Source organism: Phyllostomus discolor, chromosome 7 (assembly GCF_004126475.2).
Source record: "Phyllostomus discolor isolate MPI-MPIP mPhyDis1 chromosome 7, mPhyDis1.pri.v3, whole genome shotgun sequence".
Classification (NCBI taxonomy): domain Eukaryota; kingdom Metazoa; phylum Chordata; class Mammalia; order Chiroptera; family Phyllostomidae; genus Phyllostomus; species Phyllostomus discolor.
In genome coordinates, this window is record NC_040909.2 from 18,699,352 (window position 1) to 18,719,099 (window position 19,748).

Genomic DNA, 19,748 nt, shown 5'->3' on the forward strand with positions numbered 1-19,748 from the left:
AGTTTTATATTTCTCATAACTATTAACAATTCTTGCTTTATCAAGGAGGTTGAGATAATCCAGAAATCATATCCCAACGTGCATTATATTTTAAAGTAAATAATAGGACCAAAAGAACTTCTAAGATCGAGGTTTATTCATCTTACAAATTCCACTGCAGTCCTGAATACTGGAGCCATCCTGGGAGTGGATAAACTCCCAGGCTTCTTGGTGTGAGGTTTAGGGAATGGGAGAGTATCCCAGACTCACTGAAAAACTTCCAAGGCACCAGTGAGAGCATGCGAGGTGGACCACTGACAGGATATGGCCCATTACCCGTGGCGGTTCCCGCTGTAGTCAGATGAAAGGCAAGAGGCAGGGTTTGCTCATTAAAACCATCTGGGCCCTTTATTTCTGGCCGGAACCCACCCATGTTGAGGAGATAATTTCTTAAACTGGCCATTGGTCCTTTTCTTCGTTTCTTACGCTTCCACCTCCTGCGTGCAGCACCTCTCCTCCCCTTAGCCTTCAGAAGCTCGTCTTATTTACATTCACATTTTGGGATGAGGGATGATTTGGGAAAATGAAAGCACTTCCGCCTGCTTTCCTGGATCTTCCCCCCGCCCCGTGGCTATATTCCCTTCCTCCCTTGTTGGCTCTCCTGTTTCTAAGAATTGTTTTCACTCAGTTTGGGGAAATAGAATGGAAATCAGAAGACTCAGGCTCGTGCTCATCAGCAGATGGATAAAATCCCTTTGTTTTGTTAGACTCGATATCTCCCCTATACGAGTAAAGGGAGGGTGAACTAGAGTGTCTCTCCATCACCTCCTTGTTAGAATCTGTGCACGAACAGGTCCCCATTAACAGCTGAACAAGGAGGTCTTTAGAATTCTCTTGCTAATTTCCAAAACGCTACAGTTAAGCAGATGTTTCTCATAATTGCTGGGTGAACTATGTGGGCGGATTTCAGAAGAAGCAAGTTTAAATCCTAGAACATGAGTAAGTTAAGAGTCAGTGGAGATGAGACTGTAAAAGTGGCATCAATGTAGTTAGGAAGAAACTTGCGTTATATGTTATGTTTGGAACTTTATTCTTTGGGTGATGGAGATGTTTGGAAGAGTGACTATATTTGTGTTTTAGGGAGTTCATTCTGATGGTTGCATGAAGATGGTGAAAGCGGAAGACAGTCCCCTCAGGTAAAACTACCGCCAATTTTCCAGGCAAGAAATGAGGAGGATCTGAAGTAAGAAAGGGAAGTATAGTTAGAAAAAATCAGAGGGGACCGATTTAATGTATTTGGGATTTGCTGGCTGATTGGCTAAGGGAGTGTGAGAGGGACAACAGTCTGTGTACGAGGACTCACTCTCTCTCTGATTTGCATAGACAGATGTGTCTTGATTGTAGCGGATACCTGTGGCTCTGTCTACCTAGCATCGTGTGTTTTTCACTAAAAAAAAATGACACCTTTTCTCTGAAAACTCCTTAACAATTTACTTCAAAGGAGATGTAATTATTTTTCCCATAATTTTCATGGCAGGCCATTAACTGAGTTGGGAAGGAGTAGCGAGTGGCCAGTCTGGAAGAGAGCATGATGAGGTCAGTTTTGGACATTTTAGGCTGAGTTGCTTTGGACATCCATGTGAAGATTTTTAGCAATGATTTCATTACCAAGCTGAAGATCAGAAGATAGATCATATTCTTCCAGTCATCAAAAATATATTTAAAAAGACAATGTTAAGTATGAGGCCTTTTAATATGTCACTTGATATAACCAAGAAAACATTAATCTTTTTAGGGTATAATTGTTTAAGTTGCTACATCTCTATTCAATCGAAGTAGCATTCAACTTAGCATTCTCACACTGATTCACACTGATATAAAACATTTTTCTAAGACATTTGATGTAATCAAGATCAAGTATTTTTGTGGAATTCCCCTGATCTGTTAGTTCAACAAACTGTTGCAGGCACAGTGGAAATGAGAGTAGTCTGACATGACTTGGTCTCGGTGAACACAGATCCAAATGAGTGTTGCTGTTTTCTAAATATTTATCTCAAACGTTTATTTTGCCGGCTACATCATCATTTCTCATGTAAGAAGTAATAGATAGGTACACGGAGTCTTTGAATAACCTCTGCAAAGATTGTAGAACTCGTCTCTGTTAACCTTGACAGTTCTATGCATGGATGCTTTTGGACCTCCCGGCAAGGGAGGTCCCAGGATTCCATAAACTTAATGGTGCCTATGAATTGTCCTGGTTGTCCTGTTCGGCATGGAAGGGTGGTGCTTCAGAAACACCAGGTTGGCTCTTCATCAGGAAAGTATCTTTTCTTTTATGCCATAGCAGAGGCTATGAACAGCACAATGGTCTTGTCAAGGCAGAAAACCTGGGGTGCAAGTGTTGGTTCCAGTAGTTACATGCTATGCGACCTAGGCAGGGTTAAACATGCTGAGCCACAATTTTTCTTATCTGGAACACGGGAACAATGATTAATTCCTTACCACATTTGTGGGACTTAGATGAGATCATGCATATGTAGTATACTAAATTAGTTCAATGCTCATACTCAATTGTTTTTTTTTAAAGATTTTATTTATTTACTTTTAGAGAGAGGGGGGGATGGAGAAAGAGAGGGAGAGAACATCAATGTGCAAGAGATACACTGATCCATTGGTTGCCTCTCACAGGCCCCCAAATTGGGACCTGACCCACAACCCAGGCATGTGCCCTGACTGGGAATCAAACCAGTGACCTTCTGGTCCACAGTCTGGTGCTCAGTCCACTGAGCCACTCCAGCCAGAGCCATAGTCAACTTTCAAAAAAGAATAACTATGGCTGTGCATTAGGTGTTGACATTGTTTGCATCTTCTCATTTCTCATTTACCCACATTTATCACTGGTCTGGCCTCCTTTATGTATCATTGGCTTTTCTTCCTGGTTCCCTTTTTGAATTACTTCTTTCTTCACAGCTGGGCATAGCTCATCCTCATGAAAAAGCTAAGACGTGTTTCTCTACTAATAAGAGCTGTCTGTATGAATAGCTTGTGTAATTGGTGACCTTCTTAGGTCATTCCTGCCCATGGCCCTGGCAAAGTGTCCATTTCTGGGCTGGTTCTCCAGTAACTCCAGGCCGATCAAAACCACACTGTGGGTAAATTATGTACACTTTACTAAACATGTTAACCCAAACAGTTACACACACTGGGCTCACCATCCCCTTATGAGACTCCCATTTCTTTCTGGTTGAATCTGGCATGACAGAATGGCCGAGGCAAAACTGCCCTGCAAAGCTAAGGCAGCAGGGCCTTGTTATGTAATACACAACATCAGAGCAAAGGTAGAGAAGAGGCTCAAAGATGGTGCACCCATTAAAAGAACTAGACAGTTTTGGAGCGACATCCTGAATAGCCCTTTCATCTATCCACTTCTCTCCAGACCCATTCCCAAGACCCCAATAACGCTGTTCTCAGTTGCAGCCCATTCTCTCTTCCACCACCAAAGGGAGCTTTCTGACTTGCAAATATGTCTCTGTTGCTTTGCTGCACGGACCATTCAGTCCAGCTTAAATGAAACCCCTGGTGAGTTAGCAATGGCAGACCTCTCCAATCATGCGTCTCACCACTTACAGCCTTCTAGTCTACGGTTCAACCATACCAACTATTGGGGTTTTCAATTTCTCAAGTGCTCTGTGATATCTCTTGTCCCCCAAGCTTTGCCCTTGTGGTACATACTCTTTGATAAGAACCTTCCTTTATTTCCTCAACCTTTTGCCTTTGGCCTGATCTAGGTATCACTTCTTCTGGGAGTCTTTTTCTGATCCAAGGCTGGGTTAATTGCCTCTCTAATGAATAAACTGTGAATCATGGCATTTATCACATTATAAAGTGACTGCCTTTTTGCTTTTCTAGATTAGTCTGCTTTGCTCAACACTGTGTGGTCAGTACTACACACAGCACTCAGCACAGAATAAAGGCCTAAGTAAACTGATGTTGAATCAGCAAATGAATTAATGAATCATGACATTAAAAGGTGATGAGTCAGAACTGAGGTAACAATCCCAACTATCCATGAAACATTTGGGACACACTTATTAAAAAAAAAAAGATTAGTTGTTTTTCTAAAATTCAAATGTAACTGGGCATCCCATATTTTATCTGGCACCCTTACTTGCTAATTAAGTATCTTTTTCTGCATGTCTACCAGATAATGTGCTAATTTCAAAAATCCCAACTCTTTAATTATGTGCTGCCTTAGCATGTCAGTGTAGTGAATGATCATGTTACTGGTGATGAATAAATTGCTTCTCTCTCTCTTTCTGCAATGGGGGTTGAGTAGGTTTCCTGGTTGAATTTCAGCACTTCAATGGCCTGACTTAATGTGAACCAACATAACATGCATTCCTTTGCATGCCCTAGTGTTTTGATCACTGCAGTTGGTTAAGTTCAGAGGGACAACTGAGACCCTTAAAGTTACTAAGTCCTACTTCTTTTACACATTCCACTTATAGTCTAATCTGCTGAGTCCTTTTAAAGTCTCTCACTTTTAAGATTTACTTTCATTATTGCATAATCAGTGGTGACTGATGTTGAGTAATAATGAGTAATCTAATTTTTGCTTTTAATAAATGCACTAGATATTCAGTTTCACCAATAACCTATCAGAGATCCTTTTTAAGATAGAGCTTATTTTCTTAGTGAACTATTAAGGAAACAAATACTGTTAAAGTTAAGTGTATAAGTATTCATAACAAGCAATTTCATAACAAGATATTGGTGACAAAGGGAAAAATCTTTAATACAAAGTTGGTTACACAATTTAATATATTTGTGGAGCATTTGCTAAAAAATGGAAAAAATACTAGACTACTAGAAATTTTTAACCTAAATTGCCACACAAAGTTAAGTCCAAATCATTCATTTATTAAGAACATTATTAAGTATATTTACTTCCATTTAAAATTCTAGCCTGGAAGCAGTTGCAGATGTAAAACTGAGTGCCTTCCAGAAAGAACAGTCATATTTAAGGCTGTGATATAATTTGTCAGGATAAACAAGTGACTGATGCTACATAAGAGGCACAGGAATACTTCAGTGAGAACGCAGAAGATGTAAGTAAACTCCCTTTCAGCTGGAGGAACCAAGTAACTTCATTCATTGTTTTGTTTTTTAAATGATTTTTTAATTTTACGTACTTATTTTTAGAGACAGGGGAAGAGAGGGAGAAAAGAAAGGAAGAGAAACATTGATGTGTGAGAGATACATTGATTGGTTGTCTCTTGCATGCCCCAACTGGGGACCTGGCCTGCAACCCAGGCATATGCCCTGACTAGGAATCAAACCGGTGACCCTTTGGTTCACAGGCTGGCTCTCAATCCACTGAGTCATACCAGCCAGGGCTGTTTATGGTTTTTGTAGATGTGGTAGCATTGGTCTTGGGCCTTTCAGGAAAGGCAAGATTCCAAGATGTGTAGGAGGGCACTAGCATGCAGAAGGGTCCCTGCAGGCAAAGCCCTTCTTTACCTTTAACAAGAGCAGCATTCCATTGCTTGAAAATGACACCCTCTAAAGAAGACCTTGAACAATGTTCACACAATGGCCGCATACCTGAGAATTTCCAAGATTGTGCCACAAAATGCTAATAATTTTAAGATACCGACAGAACTGAGAGCACGACTAGAGCTATGCCGGGAAAATAGGGGGTAGGGAGTTATCTGTGTATGTGATAGCCACTTATAACTAAATTTAGTGTATTCATATATGTATGTAAAGATCATGCTTCCATACAATTCACCTGTGACTGGATGTGAGAGACAGTCTCTGGAAGCTCTTTCCCTAAGTTGTGTAACTCAGTTGACACAGATGAACATTCCTTAAAGAGCCCGTGGCTTTCCCCAGCCTGCAGCCCTGAGCGCCGCCGCAGCCACGCTGGGATGCCTCAGGAGGAAGTTTCTGTGGGTGTGCTGCAGCGCGGGAGGGAACAGCTCCAGGGGAGGCTGCGGGGATTTTCGTCTCCTGCACCTCGGGTCTGATTCATTTTCTAGGCTCACGTACTCTAGGTATCTGGGCCAAAAGGTGGGGGAGGCAATTGCAAGGCTAAAGCCTAAGCCTTCCTCTCTCCCCAGTATATCACAGGATGCTCTCCCTCCAGGCAAGCTTTCTTCTCTCATTTTGTTCTCAAGGTCACTGTAGCCAGAATGGGAACGGGAGTGACAGGGGAGGCCAGCCACGGAAACCGGAACTACAGATTCACTGACCCTAACCTGCATTTCCAAAATCCAACAAGCTCTACAAACTGAGTTTTTGGTAACTCATTTGGCAGCAAAATCTGACGTCACCTGAACTCATTTGAAAGCAAAATCTTACCTGGACTGACATGAGGCTATTTACTGTCTATGACCAACTAGTGTTAAGTACTCACCTGTTTTACTGCAGAAATGTTAATGTATTTCAGTACAGAGTGCTCCCCAGAGTCTTCTGGCAGAGCAAATAATACCCAGCACTTAAAAACATTTTTTTTAATCCTCACTTGAGGGCATTTTTTTTCATTGCTTGCAGGGAGAGAGGAAGGGAGAGAGAGAAACATCGATTGATTGCCTCCCATACACTCCCGGGCCAGGGATCACGTGTGCTCGGACCAGAGATTGAAGCCATGACCCAGACATGCGCCCCAATGAGAAGCAAACTCACCACCTTTCAGTTATAGGATGATGTTCCGACCAGCTGAGCCTCCCTGGCCAGGGCCTGTAGCACTTTTAAAAACATCCAAGATGATTCTGAATTCTGACGTCTGGCCCTAGGGGTTTGGATAAGGCCTTGTGGCCCTGCATACAGAATGTGCCATTGACTGTGCACAGCTGGAGAGTGCAAAGGACGAACCATGGTTCAGTTATTATTTCTGAAGTCTCACGCTTTAGTATATGAAATTAGTATGTGATCTCGGGACACTAGACATTTGTAAGCTGTCTTATGGATCTATACTTTTATCTTTATGTATAAACATTTATTTGCACTTTATGACAACAGCAAGACATTACTGATAGCTCATTAAAACCAAGGCAATTTATTTTTCACTAATCTCTCTCTCTCTGTCTTTCTGTCTGTCTGTCTGTCTCTCTCTCTCTTTCTCTCTCTCTGATGTAGTGGCAAGTGAGGAAGATAAAAACAGGGCCAGCTCCATGGATATGTGACCAATACAGTCACATAAGGCCCCAGCACTGCGAAAGTGTATTCGTTGGAGTTACCCAGAGAAACAGACCCAATAGGATGCGTACATATGCATACAGAGAAAGAGACAGTGCTTTATGATAAGAAATTGGCTTGTGATTATGGAGGCTGGCAAATCCAAGATCTGCCGGGTGAGCTGGAACGCTGCGGGTCCAGGAGAGCTGATGGTTTAGTTCCAGGCTGAGTCTGAACGCCTGAGGACCAGGTGTAAGTTCCAGTCTGAAGCTGGCGGGCTTGAGGTTCAGGAAGAGCTGATGTTTCAGTTTGAGTCTGAAAGCAGGAAAAAATTCTCTCTTAGTTGGGGGGAGGCTCAGCCTTTTTGTTTTATTCAACTGACTGGATGAAGTCCATCTGTATCAGGGAAGGCAATCTGCTTTACTCAGTCTGTGATCTAAGTGTCAATTTCTTCCAGAAATACCCTCACAGAGAAGCACAGAAGGATGTACCTGGGTATCCCACAGCCCATTGACACACGAAATTAACCATCCCATAGGGGGATCCCATGTTTAGAGTTTAATACTCTGTTGTCGCCATCTGGAAATTTTTTGTAATCTTATCTTTGAATTTATATGTTCTAATTGAGGTCCAATGGGACATTAGAGATTGGGACCTCAACTCACCCACAGTCTACCTCCCACCACCTCTTTTCCTCCCAGGACCAGTTCTCGTGTGCCTGCTTCCACATCCCTGCCCAGTGACCACAGCTGTGCTCTGCCCCTGGTGTGGGGCCTGGGCAGGAGCCAAGTCAGAGGGCAGCGCCCCAGGCACCTGGAGGGTTTCTGCTGGCACTGTGAGTATCTCTGTGCCTGAGGTTATGTGACACTAAATAGCAAGAAACAACAACAACAACCTACCACGACAGATCAAGAGAGCAATAATGGCAGAGAGCAACAAAGAAAAAAACTTGTTTTCCTGATTTTTTAACAAAGGACTTCAATTTTAATTTTCCACATCACTCTGCAAATTATGTAGCTGGCACGGGATAGGAACAACACTCAATGAAATCTTTACATTCTTTTTCCTTGTGTGAGCAAACACACCCACAAATACAGAGTTGGTTTTCATTGTTGTTGTCTTTCCTATTTTTGGTGGTATGGATGCAAAAGAAAAAAAAGTTCCAGATTCAGTCAGTTTGCCCTGGCTGGTGTGGCTCAGTGGATTGAGCACTGGCCTGTATACTAGAAGGTCACCAGTTCAATTCCTAGTGAGGGCACATGCCTGGGTTGTGGGCCAGGCCCCCAGATGGGGACATGTGGGAGGCAACTGATTGATGTATCTCCCACACATTGATGTTTCTCTCTCTCCCTTGCCCTCTCTCTCTCTAAATAAATAAATAAATAAAATCTTTAAAAAAAGATTTAGTCAATTCACAAATACTTTAAACTTGGATTTCAATGGACTTTTCCCTTTTCATCACTTCTCATTTCCAGACTGCATACAGTCCTGCTGGTGTTTGCCAATGGCTCTTATAACTATTCTTATTCATTTCCACTCCTGCCAGCCTAGTGCAGGAATAGCCCTCCCATTGTTCTCTTCCTCCTCCTTCATCTTCTTCTATCACCATTACTACTGCCACTATCACCATAAGAAAAGTTATTATGCCTATCATGTGCCAGACATTATATTAAATGCTTAATATATTATTTAATGTATTCCACACAGCCACCCAGTAAGGTCTGTGGAATTACTCCCACTCTACAGAAGAGAAAACAATGGCTCAGGATTTGCATGTGGTCCATTGCCAAGCAGTGATAAACCCAGAAGTTGCATCTGGGTGTGCTCTTTCTCTGAAACACAGTATTCCACCTCAACAGCCTCTTAATGCAAATGGCTCATCTTCTTGTCTTCAAAAACAAGTCCAAACTTTTTTAATCTAGCATGTAGGCCTGCCACAATAGAACTATATCTACTTTTTAATCTTATCTTTGGTTACTTGTGTATTACTCAGGTCTCTGTCAGTTGCAAGTAACAAAATCACAACAAAGCTGAAACACCAAAGCTAATGGTTGACTCCTGTAACTGGAAAGTCCAAGGTGGGAGGAAGTTTTGCCTCAGGCACAGTGGACTCCAAAGATTTGAACTCTGCTCAGGACCTCCTTTCCTGCCATCATGGCTCTTTACGCTTCCAAACTGGCTTAATTGTTAGGCAGTCTTCTCTGTAATAGCAATGATGCCATGGCTGAGCTGAATTACACTGTCTTCATAGCTAACAATTGTAAAAAGAGAAAATAACCCCTTCTCCTTTTATACCCCTATTCATCTCCTCAAAGGACTGTGATTGGCTCTGCCTGGGTTATATGGCGACTCCAGAGAAGTTCCATGTTCTAGGCCAGGGGCATACAGTATACTGATTGGACAACATATTAGTCAAAACTTAGACCCATGGCCTTACCTAGCTGCAAGGGAAGCTGGAAAATATGGTTCTTGGTTGGGCTGCCATTTGCTGAACTAAAACTAAAGGAGTGCTATTACTAAAAGAAGAAAAGAAGGCACAGTGGTACAACCAGCAGCAACTAAAATAGAGATTAAATAAAGGGGAAGTGAAGAGAGATACAATTGCTTCATCCATTGATTTGCTGCTGAAACAGAAGTCTTAGCAAAGTTTTCCAAATTGTTAAATTGCAAAATAGCTCTTTTTGACCTTTAAGCCTGCTTTTTATCCCAAGTACCTTAGTACCTATTTTCCCTTCTTTCAATTTCATTGTTACTTCTGTCCCTAAGCTTAGCACTGGTGAAGAGCTAGTACACCTAATAGGATTAGGGCACAGACAAAGGTTAGTTTATTCATTTAGTAATTTTTTTCTTGAGGGCCCACTAAATGCAAAACACTGTTTTGGGGGCTTGTATACCTCAGTGAACAAAATCAATATCCCTACCTGTGTTGCTCCTGTTCTAGTAAGGGGTGGGGAATACACAGTAAACGAGAAACATTATCTCCCATGGAAACAATGGGAGACCATATCTCAGACAATCCTTTAAGCTTCTGGAAGGGTGGAAGTGACATCCCTTGGTCTTAGGGCCCCATAAGGATGGCACACCCTACAAGTGTGCTATGCAGACATTTGTTAAAAGATTCTTAACATTAAATAAATATCTCTCTATGGTCCCTTGGATCAGATTTTCTTTGAGAAAAAAATATTGGTCGCCTCAATTTTTTTTTTTTTTAACAAACAGCTCAATTAGTGGCTGTAGTGGGACTCCTTTCTGGTTTGTTAGAAACCTAAGTAGCTTACACAAAAAGCGGTGGTGGTGGTAACAATTTTTAAAAAATATTCTGCAACATCTTATGCCTCAAGACAAGCTGAATGATCTTAGGGACAAATGGAACTAAAACATCAAATGCGGCCAGCACTTGTCTGTCTTACCTCTCTAGGTGTGAGCTCCTTTTTTTTCCTTCTGAAGATTGGCTTCTTCTATATGGTAAAACCCATGGTATCTCCACATTTCACACCCCACGCTCTTTCATACAAGAGCATATGGGACTCTCAGCCACATTTCAATGTGAGAAATTCCAAGGTAGCGCTCTAACTGGCCTGGCTTGGGTCTGGAGTCTAACCCTATATTGACACTCTATGGCTAAGCAAGGAGAGTAACAGAAAAGACATTTTCCCTGGGAGTCTGCTTCTTAGACACCCTCAGCTGGGCAACCAGCTCTGCTTTAGCGTGGAAGCAATTTGATGGGTAGTCATAAATTCTGAGAATATCTCATCATTTCCAAGAGCTGGTACCCAAGGCTGAGCAGGTTAAGAGTGGACTTATTCTAAAAGAGTTTAATAACTCTGCGTGCCAGAGTCAAACCCTAGGTCTTCCCTTTTTGAGAGAATTTTTCAAGTTGTGTCATAAATAACAGGTTAGTTAAGCATAAAGTCACAGTCGGGGGGGGGGGGTTGTTAATTGTTTTGTTTTGTTTTCTTTTGGAATAGGCCTCAGGCATCTTCTAAATATACGTGTCCGCCGCAAATGGGTAGTCCAGGAAGTTCTATAATATTTGCAGAGAATTATCTTTAAAACCAGAAACTGAGACATTAATGTAAAAAAGTATTCTGCGAACAATGGAGCCTTTTAAGACATCAAGTTCCCAGGAAAACAGCTCCCAGTTTATAATCTTTGTTTTCCATTTGGTGGTGATGCGCATTATAATTTTTTCTCCCCCAAATGAGAATGTTTTGAATTAAATAATACTTCTTCTTTCCGTTGTGACTCGACCTAGAATGACAGCCGAGTTAGTTTTCATGATGTTCACATTTCTGCCAAGGATTTATGCAGGTTGACTAAGATCTGGAGTGCCGGGGCAGGGTTTCTGTTTTTCTGAGCTTTGTAAGTCCCCAGTGCGGCACTGACAATGCGATGCGTGGGCAGCCAGATACCTTTAATTATATATGCTGGAAATAAACATAGTATCCAGCCTCCTACTGCTTACAGAAGGTCCAGCTCTGACTTCCACTTTGAAACCCGTGGAGAAGTTGAAGCTCTTTTCATTTGCAATCTCTCTGCCTCCTCAAAAGGGAAACCGGAATGCCTGTGGTTAGGTTTCCCTGGGTCAAATCCAGTCGAGCTGTCCATGAGAGCAAAACCTGTTTGTTTTGTGCTAATCTTTCCCCAGCCCCCGCTCCAACCATGTAAAGTGGCTTGATTTTTTTCTGCCAATGCTACTGAAATAAAAAACTAGCTGTTGGGGTGCCCCAAACTGTCAGATCACTGTTTTTCAAGCTGGTGTTTTTTTCGCATCTGGTCCCAGCATGACATTGGGACCTTATCGAGTATCCCCTGTTATAGAATGCTGGGTGGTGTTGAGGTCCTTTTCAGGAATAAATGGTGCCAGGCACAGTGCTGATGGAGGGACATCACAAAGATGTCCTTTCAATGCCACGATGGCCTTTCGGATTCCAGAATTTTTCAATGAGACTGACAGTCCCACTTGAGCTCCACCCAAGCTCCCAGGCCAAGGAGAAATAGTTCCAGAAGGCAGCACGCAGAGGGTGCGGTCAACACCAGCCGCCCCATCCCTCCTCTAGCTGACAAACAGGCAGTTTTCTATTTTTACTTCGACAAACTCTACTTCCGTTTACCTTAATCACATCATTTATAGACTTATTTCTCTTCCTTTCCCCTCCTTCCTCTTCCCCACTGTTATTTTTAAATGCTGTCTTCTTGTTTACAGAGAAAAGAGTGATTTTCAAAATTAGCAGCTGCTATCTATGATGGCCAACTGTCTGGCTTGTATAGGTGGCCACTCTTAAGCATCACAGCCATTTCTAAGAACCTCTTTTCAGTCGTTACCCTGGGATTCAGAAGACCAACAGCAGGAAGGATGGTGACTCAAACCCAGAACCCCTCAAACAAACACCTACCAGTGACTCACATGCCGCCACTAGGGAGATTCTGAGTCTTCCCTTTGCTGGAAAATTCATATGCAAACAACATTCCCATCCCCGGGAGGCCGGGCTGGCCCTCCCAGCACTGGGGCTCTGCTGAGGTGGCAGCAAGTCAGAGATGTGTCACCCACCCCGATGTGGAGTTTACTGGGTCAGTAGATGGAGGGCAGCCCGGACTCGAATTTCTTTTCTTTTTTTCCAAATGCCTGTTGGAGAGAATCTGATGGAGCCTGTGTGAGTCAGTCGTGAGTGTTCTTGTTTCTGGGGTAAGGGCGTTTTAGTCACCATTCTCCATCTCCCAAGCTGCTTTTGTGATTTTAATGAGCAAGTCCGTCGTCTGAATGGGGGCGTGGCCTTGCATCGGAACAGGAGTTTTCTGGCTGTGTGGTCCTTGGTTGGGCACTTGGATCTTATAATGGTAATTTTTTTTTCTTCCAAAGTTTCAGAGGCCTTTACCGAACTCTAAGCCATTGGGCCCTGTGCTGATATTAACATAAAAAACAAACAAACAAAAGAGTGACGATGTGGATGTTTTGTGGCTCAGTGCTTTGAAACCCTGAGATGAAAGGGAACCCGTAAAGAGAAATTAACCTCATTTATTTTTTAAGCAGCATTTTGTGTGCGTGTGTGGACAGATGTAATTTGAGGCAACTTGAATGAGGAGCCAGCCTCCTCTCACTCTGCTTGTACCCTCCCTGTCTCTGGCTGAACTGAAGGAACTCTTTTTTCTTTTCTTCTTTTCACTTCTCCATTTCCCAAGCCAGGATGCGTCTGGTAGGAAAGGCTGATTCAGGCTTATTCAAGGCCTCTGGACCCTCCCTCTGAGCACTGCACTCCTCTGTGGCTGGGCCTCCCCACGTGGAGGCAACCAAAGTTCAATAAAGAAAGGACCAGCGAGTTGAGGGGTATGGAATAGGACGCCCCCGCTCCACATGTCTTTGTTTCCATACCTTGCATTCTTCATTGCATTCCTATCCATGAATGCATCCTGGCCAAGCACTCATAACCCTTTGAGGCAAGGCTAATATTTAGCTGGAGCACACTGGTATTACCATGTATATTGCTAATACATTATATTAAAATACTCCTATACGGATTTGTAAATAGTCATTGCCTATGCCTCCACCATAGCTAAATGTTTTTCATTTCACCCCTGCTTTGTGAGCTAGGAGAGTGTCTTCCTTCTCAGTTTCCTATAGTGGTTCACATAATATCCTGCACTGCATTTGAAATGTATATACTGATTGACTAGGGAGGAAAAAGGAAAACTCTAGCTGCTTGTTTAGGCTGTCAGGGTAGTGGGGGACCAGCTTGGGGTTTCCCTACAAACTGTTTTTTTTAAAATATTTTACTTATTTATTTTAGAGAGAAGGGAAGGGAGGGAGAGCAACATCAATGTGTGGTTGCCTCTCATGCGTCCCCTACTGGGAAACTGGCCTGCAACCCAGGCATGTGCCCTGACTGGGAATCGAACCAGTAACCATTCCGTTTGCAGGCCCATGCCCAGTCCACTGAGCTACACCAGCCAGGGCCCTACAAACTGTTTTCGAGTGCTTCTAGGGGAGGATTTAGCGCTCAAGTTCTCTCACTCAGTGTCTTTGGGGTTCTGAACTAAACCCCAGAGGGAAGGCACACATGAAGGTCAACGACTGCATAGGGAACAAAAGACCCTTCCAGCCCCGGCTGTTGTCGCTCAGTGGATTGAGTACCGGCCTGCAAACCAAAGGGTCTCCAGTTGGACTCCCAGTCAGGGCACATGCCTGGATTTCGAGCCAGCTCCCCAGCAGGGGGTGTGTAAGAGGCAACCACACATTGACATTTCTCTCCCTCCTTTTCTCCCTCCCTTTCCCTCTCTAAAAAGAAGTAAATAATATCTTTAACAAAGAAAGAAAAAGACCCTTTCCAGTTATGGAGAGCTAGCCCAAAGCCTGATGACCTATCAGGGCTGTGCTGGAGGCAAGGCCCAGGGTCTAGGTGTAATGTCTCTGTTACAGATTGAACGTTTATGCCTTCCCCCCACACCACCAGTTCATATGTGGTAGTATTTGGAGATAGGCCTGTGGAATAGAATTAGGTTTAGATGAGGTCATAAGAGCAGGGCCTTCATAATGGGATCCATGCCCTTATAAGAAGAGACACCAGGGAGAGTCCTTTCTATCTCTCTCTCTCTGTTCCTCTCTGTTCCCCTTCCTCCCTTCCCACTGTGCACAGAGAAGAGGTCAGGTGAGGACACAGCAGATAGGTGACATTCTGTAAGCCAGGAAATGAGCTCTCACCAGAATCAAACCACACTGGCACCCTGATCTCAGATTTCCGGTTCCCAGAATTGAGAGAATAAATTTCTGTTGTGTAAGCCACCCAGTCTATGTTTTTTTTTGTTGTGGCAGCACAGGAAGACACAGATAAGGTCCTACTCCTCATTCACTGGGCTCTGTGAGATCACCCCAGTCCTTCGTGCAGAGATGCTTATACAGAGGTGGCCAGTGTGCCTGAGCCCACCCAGTGAAGACCAGAAAAATGGTCCCCTTCATCTGGATGCCAGGAGTAAAAGGGAAAACTTGAAGCCTACTTTCTGCCTTCAAGGCACATGCCCTGTTAGTATTTCAGATTCTGATGAATCAGGACCCTCTTCTAGCAAATGAGGATGTGGGAGGGGAAGCTGAGACCCCATTGAGTGTTCAAGCCCTATAATTACCCAGAAGGCATAGGTATGTAAATGTACCAATTCACAGTGTGGTTTGATTAGAAGTACAGGCTGGATCTAGTATAAGGAGGGATACCAACTTTTCTCCTTATTGGGAGGGTGTCTCTCTACCTCTCCATGGGCTCTGACAACAGCTGGGAAATGGCAGCCTGGTCTTGTGAACTCACACCTTAGGGCTATGGTTCCCTGCCTTCATTACACAATGTGATCATTTCAGGTGCTCTGAAGAAGATTCTGACTTACTGGGTCTATGAAGCGGTGGGCATCAGGATATTTTAAAGCTCTGCAAGTGGCTCTAGTGTGCAATCATGGCTGAAAACCACTCCAGAGGAGCTCTGAGAGTGAAGAACCTGATCCATGCCATGGAGCAAATTCATTAAGTTGTCTGAAAGTTATTAAGATAAGTCAAAATTCTGATTTATCTCATACTTCTCTTTGGGCCAGATGAATGCCTTTATAACACATGAATGGTCCATAAAGCCTTTACTCAAATTACGTCACTGATTTGTGTTTCAACAGGCTTGCTGGGCCAATAAGGACAAATCTATCATTGTTCCCTTGCTGTGCCTGACCTACTACCCAATAAAGCCGACATAATTCAAAAGATGTGATACCAACATGTGCTTTGGGGCAATGTGCTTCTGGATTCCATCTAGGTCACTGCCATCCTCTTGTGCGGGAAGACTAGAGCAAACATCTAATTTTCCTACTCTAACAGATGATTTTGAGGCATGGTATGCCACTTAATCTTCTTTTTACAAGTTTTAATTTTTCAAAGTTCCCTATGTACATTGTTTTAAAAGTTAAGTGAAGTCTACTATGTAATATAGCATCTTCTGCTTTTATTCTTTCCCTTCCCCACTTCCCACTCCCCAAAGGCAATCACATTTACCCTTTTAGTTCTGATGGTTTTTCCTATATGTTCAGGTAACAGGCATCCCCTGCTGTTTCTTGATTTTTCACTTTTAGAGATAGTCTGTTAGCTTCCTAATGTGACAGATAGGGAGTTAACTCTCTCACTCTTCCTCCCTTACACACACAAATATTTCCTACACACACAAATATTTCCTCCCTGACACCCTGATTAAGGCATAGATCTTGGCTACATTGATATCAGGTTAAATATATGTTATTCACAGAAGAGTCATGTAGTATGCAAACAAGATTTTCTTGCCTGACTGACTTCTTGCTTTTTCTTGACTTAATAATTGTCTCACTTTTTTTATTTGCTTATTTGTTTGTGTGTAACTTATATAAATTTATCTTCAAGAAAGATAATTTCTGCGAACCAAAGTGTCGCAGGTTCGATTCCCAGTCAGGGTACATGCCTGGGTTGCAGGCCATGACCCCCAGCAACTGCACATTGATGTTTTTCTCTCTCTCTCTATCTCTATCTCCCTCCATTTCCTCTCTAAAAATAAATTAAAAAAATATTTTTAAAAAGAAGTAAAAAAAAAGGAGAAGATATTCAAAAAGCATTTTAAAAAAAGAGAAAGATAATTTCTGTGACTATGTCCAAGTGTATCAGATCATTTTCCAAATTCAACTTTTTTTTTAAAGAATGCTAGCAGTGCCCTCTTGGTGTATTCTCTGACAGGGACTGGTTGTGCTCTAGACTTGAGAGAACTAGTGTTCCAGGGTCTCCCTTCAGCATCCTCTCTGAGATGACCTTTACGTTTGTCCTATGTTGGATCTCTGGTTTCTTGGGTCTCATGTATTCCTCTTTCTTGGTTTACTCCCTTATTCTATTGGAGAGTATTCTCCAGTAGCTTCCTTAGCAAAGTTATATGGGAGGGAAATTATGTGAGGCTTTGTATATTCAGAAATGCACATATTCTATCTTCATAGTTGATTAATAGTTTGCCTAGGTATAAAATTTTGGGTTGGAATTAGTTTTCTTTCAGCATTTTGAAGATATTGAGCCATTATCTTCTAGGTTCTAGGGTCCTGTTGAGTTATCCATTCTAAAAATCAACCTTTTATATATCACTTATTTTTATATTCTGAAAGATTTTTATTTTTTTATTTTTTTTTATTTTTTTTTTAGAGAGGGAAGGGAGGGAGGGAGATAGAGAGAGAGAGAAACATCAATGTGCAGTTGCTGGGGGTCATGGCCTGCAACCCAGGCATGTGCCCCGGCTGGGAATCGAACCTGGGACACTTTGGTTCCCAGCCCACGCTCAATCCACTGAGCCATGCCAGCCAGGGCCTGAAAGATTTTTAGATCTTCTCTTTGTTCTCACTATTACAGCATGAGTTTTTTTTGTTTATTTGTTTGGTTTGTTGGTTGTTTTTAATTTTCCTGACTCTTGGTGGGATCTTTCAATTAGAAATAAGCATCCTTTACTTCTGGGACATACTCTTGAATTATTTGCTTAACAATTTCCTTGCTTCTATTTTGCACATTCTTCTGGAACTCCTGTTAATTGGTTGTTGGGTGCTTGTGACTTATCCTCTCTTTTTATTATATATTTTTAATGATTGTTATTTTTATAAATATTTTATTTATTTATTTTTAGAGAGGGGGAAGGGAGGAAGAAAGAGAGAGAGAAACATCAGTGTGAGAGAGAGTCATGGATCAGCTGCCCCTCGCATGACCCCATCCAGGGATGTGGCCTGCAACCAGGCCTGTGACCTGCCTGGGAATTGAACTGGCAACATTTTGGTTTGTGGGATGATGCCCAACCCACTGAGCCACACCAGTCAGAGTGTCTTTTTGTTATATTTTATTTTCCATCTCTGTATTTTAGCTCTGGAAGTTTTCCTTAATTTTATGTTTTATATTGAGTTTTTCATTTTTGTGATAAGTTTACAATTTATTGAAAAGGTCCGTTCACTATTTTGGCTCTCTTAAATAACATCTCATTTGGGTTTTATAGATGTAATACACTTTCTTATCTAAAGATACTAATTTGAGCCCCTGGCTCGTGTGGCTCTGTGGCTTGAGCCCCAGCCTTTGTACCAAAGGGTCAATGGTTCGATTCCAGGTTGGTGCATATGCCTGGGTTGTGGGCCAGGTCCTCAATGTGGGGGTTGTGAAAAGCAACCACATGTTGACGTTTCTCTCCCTTTCTTCCTCCCTTACCCTCTCTCCAAAAATAAATAAATAAAATCTTAAAAAATATATACTAATTTGAAGTTTTGACTTCCTGAGTAACTCTGTTTCCTCCAAGTGGCTTTCTTTCACATGGTGTTGTTTTCTGTATTCTTTTTATTAGAGATTTTCCTCGGATGTTGATAGTCATTGATTTTCCCATTTATGTTTAATAAAGGGAAATTCTAAAATTGAGTGGAAGCTGCAAATGTGTGTAATGGCCTGCCTGGCTCTGTGTTAGAGAACTCCTGAGTTCCTACGTCTTTTCTACTTACTAAGTTGGTCAGATTTCTTAAACAAAACAAAACAAAACAAAACAAAACCCTTAAATCTCCTAACCAGAGGAGGGTATAGGTCTGATTATCAATATTCCTGGGCAGAGGGTTAAACAGATGGATAGGGAGTACTTTAAGATCTTTTGCTTAATTATTATTATTTTTTGTCATGGACCTTGTCTGCTCAACTGTACCTGGTATCAGCCCAATGAAGAAACTCCCAGACTTCTGCCATGAAGGGAAAGGGGCAGTTGTCCAAGCACAGGGAGTGGGAGAGGGGATATAGAGGGACAACTGCCTTTGAAACACCCTTCAACCGGTCCTCCTTGTATCAACATTCTTGTCACTTTCAGTGGGTTTCATCAGTTCGTGAGCCCTCTGATGAATTTTTTTTTAAGATTTTATTTATTTATTTTTAGAGAGGGAAGGGAGGGAGAAAGAGAGAGAAAGAGAAATATCAACGTGCAGTTGCTGGGGGCTGTGGCCTGCAACCCAGGCACGTGCCCTGACTGGGAATCAAACCTGTGATGCTTTGGTTCGCAGCCTGTACTCAATCCACTGAGTTATGCCAGCCAGGGCCCTCTGATGAATCTTAAGTTAGCTTTTCCCACTGTTGGTTTTAGATTCAGCTATCTTGGGTTTGCCAATTTGATCACCTCTTGTCTCTAGGTATTCATGCCTCCAAAATTCAGCTTCTATAGTTACCTTCCCTGCTCTACTATTGTAGATTTGTGCTATATAAAATTACTTCTATTGATGTTACAGTTAGGTTTTAGGAGGAATGTGTTCAATCCTCCATCTTTAGAGAGAAGTCTTTAGATTCTCATTGCTGTCACCATATCTTTAGAAGTAAGAATTCCTTTCCATTTCATAGACAAGAAAATGGTCACATAGTTACTACAAGATTCAAACCTATGTCATTACTCTTTCCAGTATCTCATTCTGCCTCTCAAACTTAAAATTTGGAAAAACACACACACAAAATTTACTCATGATACTTTGGTTACATTAGAACCAAGTGTGAAATAGCAAGATGAGTACAAAACAAAAAAGACTTAATGAAGAAACTTAAAAAGTAAAGGCTTTATTTTACTCTG

At 42.2% G+C, this 19,748-nt stretch overlaps 1 long non-coding RNA gene across 1 annotated transcript; it reads left to right on the forward strand.

Annotated features, from left to right (window-relative positions):
* The first annotated feature begins 523 nt into the window (after positions 1-523).
* LOC118501578 lies at positions 524-12,538 on the forward strand. Its single transcript, XR_004904203.1, has 3 exons — positions 524-1,175; positions 3,889-4,009; positions 12,477-12,538. It is a non-coding gene; the product is annotated as an uncharacterized LOC118501578 (long non-coding RNA).
* Positions 12,539-19,748: the final 7,210 nt, after the last annotated feature.